The sequence below is a fragment of the Beta vulgaris genome, chromosome 1 (genome assembly GCF_026745355.1).
Source record: "Beta vulgaris subsp. vulgaris cultivar EL10 chromosome 1, EL10.2, whole genome shotgun sequence".
In the NCBI taxonomy this organism is placed as follows: domain Eukaryota; kingdom Viridiplantae; phylum Streptophyta; class Magnoliopsida; order Caryophyllales; family Amaranthaceae; genus Beta; species Beta vulgaris.
Genome location: NC_079202.1, coordinates 33,571,108 through 33,584,090, shown reverse-complemented (window position 1 = coordinate 33,584,090; position 12,983 = coordinate 33,571,108). Strand labels below are relative to the sequence as shown.

Sequence of the window (12,983 nt, the reverse complement as noted above, 5' to 3'; positions counted from 1 at the left end):
TCAGCCAAAGAAAAGCAACCCTAAAAACCTAAGACTTGGGCTATAACCTCCACACCCGCTTCGTCTAGGGGAAGCAAGAGAAAATAATTTGAATCTTCAGCTGACCACATAACATTTAGCAAAGATCAATTTTCCATTTTCATGGAGATAAAGGATCAATATAAGCTCAAGGATCCAGTTGAGATGAAGACTCCTTACATGAATAGAGACAAGAGTAAGTATTATCATTTTTAGAAGGACTGTGGTGAGACTAATGAGTGTAATCACCTTAAGGGAGCTTTGGAGGATTTAGCTCGAAAAGGAAAGATGAATTCATACTTTCCCCAAGGGGGAAGGAATTTCAAGATAAAGGACGATCGACAAAGCAAGAAGAAGGAAAGTGAGAGTACTGACGATGATATGTTCCTTGTAATCTTAGGAGGATTTGCCGCTAGTGGACCAACCAATAGAGGGCACAAGAACTACCTCAGGGAGCTCGGCCGAGTCTTGCTAAATAATTAGGCAAAGGTTGATCCGTTCCCTAGAGTGGTAGTGAGCAAGATCAAAGGAAGTTGAAAATCCCTCATGATGATCCCTTAGTCGTAGAGGTGAAAATATAAAATTCAGTTATTTCTTCTTTATATCTCATAAGTATTACTGTGATACTCGTTGATTTGGGTGAGTCGGTAAATAACGTATAGGAAATTGTATCTAATACATGCTTTGAAGATCATTTATCCAGTTACTTATTATTATACCCATACACATTTCTAATAGAGATTTCAGCATTGACTTACTAGGCATGAAAGGTGGAGAACTTTTTGAATACATGATCACAGCAAGACTAGAGAACTCATAATACTATTTCGAAGACTATTTGGCATCTTTGGATAATGTGCTAAGGATCATGGAAGCAGCACATTACACAGAAGCTTCTCAAGATAAAGCATGGGTTGAAGCTATGAAAGTTAAACTAAAAGCTCTACAAGACAATAAAACTTGAGAGATGGTTAATCTCCCTAAAGACAAGAAGTCCATATAGTGTAAATAGGTGTACAAGATCAAGCTCACACCTAAAGAAGCAGTAGACGAACTCAAGGAATTTGGTGGTTGGTAAGAGGAGATAAGCAAATGTAGAAGGTAAGGATTAGCACACTTTCTCATCCGTAGCAAAATTTGCTATTGTGAGGATATTGAATACACTTTTTTTTCATTGCATAGGGACCATATTTGAACTCGTGACATGAGGATTTTTAGTCCTCTACTCTACCTGCTGAGCTATCCCATAAAAAAGCATGTGCCGGATTCCTCGAATTGGTTAGTTTAAACTGAAAATTACATCAGTTAGTGTTGGACTACGTATTTATGTATATGTTCTTTGGGCCTATATGTTATTAGTTTAGCTATCCCTTTAGTGAGTTATGTATAATTAGGGTTGTATAAATACATCTTCATAGAGCATTAATGATAGTCACAAACACAATTAACCTAATTAATATCCTACCTTCACATGGTACTAGAGCAGAGTCTTTGATAGCTTACCTTCGAACTTTTTTCATATGTGTCGATTACCTTAGCATCACTAGAGTGATCAGCAAAGGAACACAAGAGCATGGGAGACGAGAAGAAATTGGTCATTGATTGCCAAGGAGAGTGGACCATGACTATTTCCTCTCCGTACTATTCGGGTTCCAATGATCAACCGGGAAATATTATCACCCACGTCATCTTTACGAGTGACGATTATGTAGCATGGGCAAGGGCTATGACCCTTTCTCTTCGCGCTAGGCACAAATTTGGGTTTGTTGATGGGACGATTCCCAAACCCACAGAGCAAGTTTCTTTACTTGATTGGGACATTGTACATTCGATGATTGTGTCCTGGATGTTACGTAGTATGTTGGTGGTGGATGCTAAGGCAGTTCCTTTTTTTCTGGGACTCAAAAATTGTGGGCACTATCCCTTTACATGACAACGCTCAAGCTTTGTGGGCTATCTTGAACAGAGATTTCGTGTGGCCAATGGACCACGCATCCAGCAACCTAAGGTCGCAATTTCTGATTGCAAACAAACTTGGTCTATGACTATCAATGAATATTACACCAAATTGGTAGGGCTTCATGATGAATTGGCTCGTCTCCAACCCTTGCCTTCGTGTGAGTGTAACAAATGCATTTGTGGGATTGCGTTGAAATTATCCAAAGCGAGAAATGAAAAAATATACCATCAATTCTTGATCGGCTTAGATAACGCCGCTTACGGTGATATACGCACGAACTTATTATCACAAAAGCCTTTGGGGGATATAAACCGGGAATACCAGACATTGATCCAGGAAGAATAGTCTCATGTGATTTCTCAAGACAAAGGGGGTCCCGACAACGTTCATGATTTTCAATTCCACACTGATCGAGGGAAGAGTAGTTTTGCCCGAACCAACAAGTCTAAACTTGTATGCTCTCATTGTAAACAAAAAGGCCATGAAATCAGTACTTGTTTTAAAATTCACGGTAATCCCGAATGGTATAAGGAGCATTGACGCGCTCGTAACGTTGGCAAGAATGATGGTGGCACGCGTACTAGTGGTGGTGTTGTTAGGTATGCCAACAACAGCGGTGGTGTAGCTGGAAAAGTTCGGGGGCCTATGAGCGTGAAAGCTCACATGGTCGCTGATGGTAACTTTGGGTCTTCGGGAAGTGATGGTACATCCTTAGCCAATCTCACACTGGAGCAGATTCAAGCTCTTATGCACTTAATTAACAATGAGCAGCACTCAGGTGAACGAATGGCATGTATGGAGTGGATACTTGATACAGGTGCATCTCATCATATCACTGGGGATTTTTCTTGTTTAGTGAATGTTCTGAACATAGTAGATTGTCATGTTAGACTCCCAAATGGATGTTAGACTCCCAAATGTATGTTCGACCATAGCCACTATGGAGCGTGATGGTCATCTCACTAATGAGCTTGTTTTACGTAATGTTTTATTTGTCCCTAAATTCCATTATCATTTGATTTATATATCTCATATGCTTTATGATAATGATTGGCATGTCCAATTCACTTCCACTTTGTGTGCTATACAGGACCGGCTCTCGGGGACTCTGATTGGAGCAGGTGAACAAAGAGGGGAGGCTCTACTACTTTCGCAAGGTGGCTGTGTTGCAGGCAATTGGTGTTCCTGGTTTGAGTACTTTTGATTTATGGCATCAAAGGTTAGGTCATTCATATGAAAGAGTAGTGAAGTTGCTTTCTGCTATTAATTCTAGTTCTGATAGGAAGAAATTGCATAAAATCTATGATGATGGCAAAATAAACTCGTGATAGTTTCCCTGTTAGTTTGAATGAAGCAAGTCATTTTTGTTTGAGTTAAATCACTGTGATTTGTGGGGACAATATAGTACACCCTCTTCTTGTGGAGCTATTTATTTTCTGACTCTTGTTGATGATTATTCTCGTGTTGTGTAGGTATATTTGTTGCAAAATAAACTGAAGTTCATAAATATTTTCTCTCTTTCTTTGCCATGGTGAGCCGTTAGTTTGAAACCACTATTAAAACCGATAATGGGACCGAATTTCAACGCATGCTTCCTTTCTTTGATACTAGTGGTATCCTTTTTCAAACCTCTTGCACTGAGACTCCTCAACAAAATGGGCTGGTTGAGCGTAAACATCAACACATTTTAAATGTGAGTCATGCTTTGATGTTTCAAGCTAATTTACATATTCATTTTTGGGGAGAGTGTGTTCTCACGGTTTTGTACTTAATCAATCGAACTCTTTCTAGGCTTTTGGAAAATCAGACACCTTATGAGATGATTTTTGGGCATGCTCCTAATTTTGATGTGCTTCATTTGTTTGGGTGCCTATGCTTTGCTCACAATCAAAAATCCAAAACCAATAAGTTTACCCCCCTAGTTGCAAATGTGTCTTTATTGGCTACTTTACTGGGAAAAAGAGATGGAAATTGTATGATTTAGAGACGGGTAACATCTTTGTGTCTCGAGGATGTAAAATTGTTTGAGTCCTCATTCCCCTATTCTTCATCTCCTCTTGCTGAAATTTTTGGTGTGGATCCTGCTTCACATGATCAAGAATGCTTGTCCCCTAATGATGACCTTGTCCCCCCCCCCCTTTCCCACTGATACCTCCCTTTCCCCTCCTCTTCCAACTACACATACTGGCCCAAATCCATCTCCTAGCCTAGTTCTCGTCCCTGGCCCAAATTTACCTCCCTTCACAAATGTTCTCCTCTACACAAATACTAGTTTTGGCCTAGATCCTTCCCCTTTTGCCCAAACTGGCCCAGCTCCATTACTTATCTCTTCCTTGCAACTTAGCCCAGCTTCTTCTGGCCCGCATCTCCCTGGCCCCATACCCGCTGACTCCCGAGCCCAATTCGTTACTACTTCATCTCAGTCTGAGCCTTTGGCTTCGGCCACACCTGATTCCCCTCTTTTAGGTTGTGGCTTGCGAGACAAGTAGCCCAATCAGTTGTTTAAGGGTTATTATATTAATGCGGTGCAGTCAGAGACTCCCCCTCCAAGTTCTTCTTCTACTCCTTCTAGTTCTTCGGGTACCATTTCCTATCCTATAACTACCTTTCTCAATTGTGACAATTTTTCTATGCGCCACCGTGTAACACCCCGATTTTTGAAACAGTTTATTATTTATTTTATTAACTATATTATATATTTTAGTTTATTTAATAATTAAATTCATTTATCTTTAGGAATTATTTTGTAAATAATTTATATGCTTATAGTGGGACAAGTTTAGTAAGTAATTTAATTAATAACAGTAATAAGAGGAAATATATTCACATATATGTAAGAAGGGGGAAAAGGGAAAAATAAAACAAGAAAAGAAAAAGGAAAGAAAAAAAAAATATAACAAAGAAAAAAACGACATTTCATAACAGTGCTTCACCACCGTTCACCATCTTCACCATCTTCACCATCTTCTTCTCTCAAAAATCTTTAACATTCTTCCTTCATCACACAACCACCACCGTTGCCAATGACACAACCACAACCGCCATTAGAGGGGACACCATAGAAGTAGGCGGCGCAAGGGAGAGCAAAGGGGGTCGTCGTTGCTATAATTTGGAGCATTTAGTGCTCGAATTAGGGGCATTTGCAAGTTATTTTTCATCCCCAATCTTCTATATTAGTGGGTAAGATGAATTCCTCAACTAATTTAAGTTTTCTTTTAAAATTATGAAGTTAGGGTTTTTAGATTGAAATTGAATTGGGGTTTTTGATTTTTAGAGTTTGGGTGTGGAATATATTGAGTTGAATGTTCATTCATGAGTTTAATAGTTGGTTTAGAATAGTAGGAAGCTTGTTAATGTTCAAGTTAATATAGTGTGCTGTAATTCGTAGAATTACCAGTTCAGGTTCGTATTTTGCTTTTTAGGCAATTTACGGACATTTTTAGCAAAAATACTATTTCACAAAAGTTGTTCGTATTGAAATTTTACTCAAGATAGGCTCAAGAAACGCTTGATTTGGACTTCGTAGGAGAAAGTTATGCTCATATTAAGTTTCTGTTCAAATTTCATATTTTATATAGTTGATTTAAAACTCTACTTTTCATATAATTGCTTCATAATGAACTTTTGAGTTACCATATGAACATATGATTCTTTAATGTTGATTTTATATAAAGTAAGATGATTTTGATTAATTTGGTAAGGGTTTTAGTTAGACGGTTTAAGTTAGACGGTTTGACTTAGACGTTAGAACATGAAAGTCATTTATATGGTAAAAGAACATGATATGTTTGTTTGATGTTTTATGTGAAATTAGAAAAGGTTGATGGCTTTGTGAACTAGAGTTAGTTGTATCCAAGTCTTTTACTTACGAAGTACACACATTTATATTGTAGATTCCGGTTTCATTGAGGAGCCGTATTGACTGAGCTAGTTGGTTTGATATAGTTTAAAAGGTAAGATTCCTTACTCAAATCTTTAATAGTTACAAGAAAGGTCTACAAAAGATAAGATTTCAACTAAAACTTTCATATTTACGAGAAACGATTATAAAGGTATGTATCTCTCTTGAGTTGAGATTGGTTTGAATAGGAGGATGTTCCTCCTAATACGATAGTTTTTTTCAAACCTTGAATTATAAATAGTTACAGAAAAGATTTATGGATAGTTTTATGTTTTTAAACTGGTTGGGATTGCCTTTATGGTGTCTCAAGGAATTGGAACTTTGTCGGGATCGTCTCGACATTACAGAATAGTTGGGGGTACGTTGATCAGTACCTCAGACTTAGATCTTCTGCTACGGTTTGACCGTTTGTGGGGTGTGCACACTAGGGGTCTTTGTCTAATAGTTACCCGGAGGGCCTAGCTAGCCCAATGGGAAATAAAGTTCGTTCCATTCCATAGATTTATGATTCTAAGATTCTGAAAGAAACTGTTTTAGCAGAGAAAATAGAAAAGTATTTGGTTTGGAAAAGAAATGAAGAAAAATGTTTTACAATGTTTTATTTAGTATTGGGTTGCAAAAGTGAATGATTTGTAGGATATAATTAATGCATCCTACCTGCAATGTATTTGGCTTTACAGTATTGAATCTTGCTCAGCCTGTTTGGCTGATACTACATGCTTGATATATGCAGGTACATGAAGGCTTAGAGTCGGGGTATGGGCGGAGAGCAAGTCCACTAGTTTTGCGTAAATATAGTTATAATAGTTTTGTTCTGGTGCATTTCTTATATATAATCAATATTTTGGGACTTAGATCTTTATTCGGTTGGGCTGTAATAGTTTAAAATAAGCTTTAATTTCGTTTTGGTGCAGGTAGTTCTTCCTTAGCGATTATTCTCGTAATAATCGTGGAATAACACGTTTGGATTTCGAGTAGTTATACAGGAATTTCGTTGGTATTTGAAATGGGTGGAGTTGTTGGGAATTTGGATTTTGGATTGCTGATTTGTTGAAACAGGTTTAAAATTCGGACGCCAGTCCTAAATTAAATTTTAGGCAGTCCATTTTTAAACGGAACTTTGCCGAATTTTATATAGAATTTTAATATTATTTAATTTAATTAATCACTCGAAATTCAGGGGTGTTATAGTTGGTATCAGAGCCTAGGTTAATAAAGGACTGGGTTAAGTTAGAGATGATAGGAAACTAAAATTTTGACAAGCCGAGGTGAGAAAGTGAGATGGGTTATACACGGGAAGTGTATATTCTGTGTTGTTTATATGCTTATATTAATTATATGATTGTTTTTGTATATCGTGATTTGAGAGTTAATATTCTTTTATGACAATCAATGTGTTATACTCGTGTTTTATCGAGATTCATGTTCTTTTTTTATGTAGTGCTTACAAGATGCACAAGCGCGAAAGAAGTAAATCATCAGAGATGCGCGCTTTGATGCGTCAGATGGCCGAGTCTAATAAGGCCATGACTGAGGCTGTGCAATTGCTAGCGGAAGCACGAGCTGCTACTACTAGCACTAGCAAAGTAGCTATCACTGAAGTTCTGCTGGTTGCATAAAGCAATTGACGGGAAGAAGCCGCCTAAGTATGATGGAAAAGGCGACCCCGTGAAGATGGAGAATTGGATTAGAGAGTTTGACAAGATCTTCGTCACTCTCCAGGTCCCTGAAGAGATGAGAGTAGACTCCGCAGCCTACCATCTCACTGAAGATGCTGATATCTGGTGGACCAACAACAAAGATAATTTTACCACCAAGTCACATACGATGAGGATGGTTTTGAGGAGGTGGAGACAAAGGAATTTGGTTGGAAAGAGTTCAAGAAGGCGCTATGCGCTGAGTTCTTCCCACCTCATATGAGGAAAAGGAAGAGATCTGAGTTTGAACAGCTGGAGCAAGGAGATATGTCTGTCCAAGACTTTTATACTAAATACCTTGAGTTGTCTCGTTTTGTGCCTGAATTGGTCCCAAATGAACAAGAAAGAGCTCAGAGGTTCGAGGAAAAACTTGATCTTGAACTTCTTAGCAATATGGGAGCGGCCGACTTCACGACCTTGAACAAACTTTTTACTCGTGCTAGCAATGCCGAGAGAATCAAGGAGAGAAGGAAAGCCGCAGAAAAGACGAAAGCTCCTACAAAAGAAAGTACCCAATAATGGGATAAGGGTAATAACTTTAGTCAAAACAAGAGCAGAAACTTTGATAATCGGGGTCCTAGGGGTAACTTCAATAGAGGAGGTCACAGTCAACAAGCCTCAAGGAGTGATCAGAGTTCGTTTCAGCCCCGTAGCCAAGCCTAGAGCCAATCTCAATCCCAAAACAACCCAGGACCTGTTCGTCGTTATTTTTGCAAAAGATGTGAAAACAATCATCCAGGGAGGGATTGTGAAGGCAATAAAGTGACGTGTAATTATTGCAAGAAGGAGGGGCATAGAGCTTATGAGTGTCACTAACCCTGATGCTAAGATTGGCCGCAATTATGAGGTGTTGAGGACACCCACTGCTAGTACAGCTAGTAATCGCCCAACTACTTCTGCAGCTACAATTCGTAGCGCAGGAACAGCTAATGCTGCTCAGGCTAAGAGAGGTCATGAGAAAAAGAACATGGGCAACCTTAACCATCTTAAGCAAGCAGATGTAGATAACCAGGGGAATGCATTGACCGATACTTTCTCTATCTATTTTACACCTGCCCACATACTATTTGATTTAGGTGCATCACATTCATTTATCTGAAACTTTTGTAAAAAGGTTAAACTTAGAAAGTGTCACACCTTGTAAGGCTGATATTTCCGTTCCTTCTGGTCTAAGTGTCACGTGTAATAGGATGTATTTAGATGTCCCTATAGCTTATGGTGAAACTACCTTATTCGCTGACCTAATAGTTTTTCCTTTGAAAGATTTTGATAAAATACTAGGGATGGACTGGCTAGAAAAGTATAAAGCCAAGATAGACTGACCAAAACAAAAGGTAACAATAGAGAGTCATAAGGGTGTTCATGTGCTTTATAGTCGCCGTCCGGTGAAGATTATTTATGCTCTTACATTGAAGTCTTATTTAAGGAAGGGATGCCCTATGTACCTTTGCCATATTCATGATACTAGTAAGGAAAGACCACAGCTCGGAGATGTCACCGTTGAAAATGAGTACATCATTTCATCCTGCTACTGATGGTCAGACAGAGCGCACAATCCAAACACTCGAGGACATGTTGAGGGCATGTGCCTTAGAATTTCAAGGCTCGTGGGAAGATAGACTGGACTTGATAGAATTCTCGTATAATAATAGCTATCATTCTTCAATAGGAATGCCCAATGAAGCCTTGTATGGCCGCAAGTGTCGTAGTCCTCTTTGTTGGAGTAATATTGGTGAATCTTGTGTTCTTGGTCCTGAAATGATCCAAGAAACTGTAGAACAAGTAAAACTGATACAACAGAAAATGAAAGCGGCACAAGATAGACAGAAAAGTTATGCTGATAAATACCGACGACATGGAGAGTTTGAAGTCGGTGAGAAAGTACTCTTGAAAGTTTCTCCTATAAAGGGAGTAATGCGATTCGGGATGAAGGGTAAGTTAAGCCCTAAATTCATCGGACCGTATGAGATCCTAGAAAGGATAGGTGAAGTTGCATATAGATTGGCATTACCTCCACAATAGCTCGAGTTCACAATGTTTTCCATATTTCTCAACTTTGTCGCTACATTAGTGACCCCTCACATGTACTGACACCTGGTGAATTGCAACTAGAAGATAACCTTTCATATGTTGAGTTCCCTATGAAAATTCTTGATAGTAAAGTTCGAGCAACTCGGAATGGAGAAGTTAAACTGGTGAAAGTATTGTGGTCGAACCACAAAGACGATGAACTTAGTTGGGAATACGAGGATGCGATGCGAGCTCAATTTACCCACCTATTTCAATAGGTACGCTTATTGTTACGAGGACGTAATTAATTTTTTTAGGGAGGGTGGAATTAGTATGATTTCATTTCAATTCTTAGTATTTAAAGATAATTTTGACTTGTATTAAGTGTTTGATCCTACTTGAAAGTTAATGGCATGTTGAGAGTATGCTAGTGAGATAGTTTATGTGCAAGTTTGATACTATATATTTATTATCTTTCGTAATTAAATAACAGATAGTTGGCTAAACATGTAAAGTTAATGAGCTAAAGTAAGTGGTAGGATTTTCGCTACGAGTTTAAGAATTTGTTTCAAGTTTCGAGGACAAAACTTATTTTAAGGGGGGTAGATTATAACACCCCGATTTTTGAAACAGTTTATTATTTATTTTATTAACTATATTATATATTTTATTTTATTTAATAATTAAATTCATTTATCTTTAGGAATTTTTGTAAATAATTTATATGCTTATAGTGGGACAAGTTTAGTAAGTAATTTAATTAATAAAGTAATAAATAATATTCACATATATGTAAGAAGGGGGAAAAGGGAAAAATAAAACAAGAAAAGAAAAAGGAAAAAAAAATATAACAAACAAAAGAACGACATTTCATAAAAGTGCTTCACCACCGTTCACCATCTTCACCATCTTCTTCTCTCAAAATCTTTACATTCTTCCTTCATCACACAACCACCACCGTTGCCAACGACACAACCACAACCGCCACTAGAGGTGACACCATAGAAGTAGGCGGCGCAAGGGAGAGCAAAGGGGGTCTGTTTGTTTTGGAGCATTTAGTGCTCGAATTAGGGGCGTTTACAAGTTATTTTTCATCCCCAATCTTCTATATTAGTGGGTAAAATGAATTCCTCAACTAATTTAAGTTTTCTTTTAAAATTATGAAGTTAGGGTTTTTAGATTGAAATTAAATTGGGGTTTTTGATTTTTAGAGTTTGGTGTGGATTATTGAGTTGAATGTTCATTCATGAGTTTAATAGTTAGTTTAGAATAGTAGGAAGCTTGTTAATGTTCAAGTGAATATAGTGTGCTGTAATTCGTAGAATTACCAGTTCAGGTTCGTATTTTGCTTTTTTAGGCAATTTACGAGCATTTTTAGCAAAAATACTATTTCACAAAAGTTGTTCGTATTGAAATTTTACTCAAGATAGGCTCAAGAAACGCTTGATTTGGACTTCGTAGGAGAAAGTTATGCTCATATTAAGTTTCTGTTCAAATTTCATATTTTATATAGTTGATTTAAAACTCTACTTTTCATATAATTGTTCATAATGAACTTTTGAGTTACCATATGAACATATGATTCTTTAATGTTGATTTTATATAAAGTAAGATGATTTTGATTAATTTGGTAAGCGTTTTAGTTAGACGGTTTAAGTTAGACGGTTTGACTTAGACGTTAGAACATGAAAGTCGTTTATATGGTAAAAGAACATGATATGTTTGTAAATTAGAAAAGGTTGTTGGCTTTGTGGACTAGAGTTAGTTGTATCCAAGTCTTTTACTTACGAAGTACACACATTTATATTGTAGATTCCGGTTTCATTGAGGAGCCGTATTGACTGAGCTAGTTGGTTTGATATAGTTTAAAAGGTAAGATTCCTTACTTCAAATCTTTAATAGTTACAAGAAAGGTCTAAAAAAGATAAGATTTTAACTAAAACTTTCATATTTACGAGAAACGATTATAAAGGTATGTATTTCTCTTGAGTTGAGATTGGTTTGAATAGGAGGATGTTCCTCCTAATACGGATGTTTTTTCAAACCTTGAATTATAGAATAGTTACAGAAAAGATTTATGGATAGTTTTATGTTTTTAAACTGGTTGGGATTGCCTTTATGGTGTCTCAAGGAATTGGAACTTTGTCGGGATCGTCTCGACATTACAGAATAGTTGGGGGGTACGTTGATCAGTACCTCAGACTTAGATCTTCTGCTACGGTTTGACCGTTTGTGGGGTGTGCACACTAGGGGTCTTTGTCTAATAGTTACCCGGAGGGCCTAGCTAGCCCAATGGGAAATAAAGTTCGTTCCATTCCATAAATTTGATTCTAAGATTCTTAAAGAAACTGTTTTAGCAGAGAAAATAGAAAAGAATTTGGTTTGGAAAAGAAATGAAGAAACTGTTTTACAATATTTTATTAAGTATTAGGGTTGCAAAAGTGAATGATTTGTAGGATATAATTAATGCATCCTACCTGCATATTATTTGGCTTTACAGTATTGAATCTTGCTCAGCCTGTTTGGCTGATACTACATGCTTGATATATGCAGGTACATGAAGGCTTAGAGTCGGGGTATGGGCGGAGAGCAACGTCCACTAGTTTTGCGTAAATATATTATAATAGTTCTGTTCTGGTGCATTTCTTATATATAATCAATATTTTGAGACTTAGGGTTGTAAATATTAATCCACCTAAATCTTTATTCGGTTGGGTTGTAATAGTTTAAAATAAGCTTTAATTTAGTTTTGGTGCAGGTAGTTCTTCCTTAGCGATTATTCTCGTAATAATCGTGGAATAACACGTTTGGATTTCGAGTAGTTATACAGGAATTTCGTTGGTATTTGAAATGGGTGGAGTTGTTGGGAATTTGGATTTTGGATTGCTGATTTGTTGAAACAGGTTTAAAATTCGGACGCCAGTCCCAAATTAAATTTTAGGCAGTCCATTTTTCAAACGGAACTCTGCCGAATTTTCTATAGAATTTTAATATTATTTAATTTAATTAATCACTCGAAATTCAGGGGTGTTACACACCGTGCTTTTCTTGCTACCGTTGACGCAATTGTTGAGCCCAAAAGCTTTAAAGAAGCTATGCAGAAAGAAATCAATGTTCTTTTATAAGACAATAAAACATGGACTATGATTGATCTTCCTCTTGGGAAAAAGCTTTGGGTTGCAAATGAGTTTATAAAATCAAATATCATTATGATGGTAGTGTTGAGCCTCTCAAAGCTCGTTTGGTCATTTTGGGTAATCATCAGGTTGAAGGGATTGACTACAACCGGACTTTTGCTTCTGTTGCCAAGATGGTCACTGTTCGAGCTTTCCTCTCTGTTGCGGCTGCCAAGAAATGGAAAGTTCATCAAATGGACGTTCACAATGCGTTGCTTCAT

At 37.3% G+C, this 12,983-nt stretch overlaps 1 long non-coding RNA gene across 1 annotated transcript; it reads left to right on the top strand.

The window, feature by feature from the left end:
* The first annotated feature begins 5,272 nt into the window (after positions 1-5,272).
* LOC125497462 (uncharacterized) lies at positions 5,273-12,437 on the top strand. Its single transcript, XR_008968502.1, has 3 exons — positions 5,273-5,931; positions 11,399-11,458; positions 12,140-12,437. It is a non-coding gene; the product is annotated as an uncharacterized LOC125497462 (long non-coding RNA).
* Positions 12,438-12,983: the final 546 nt, after the last annotated feature.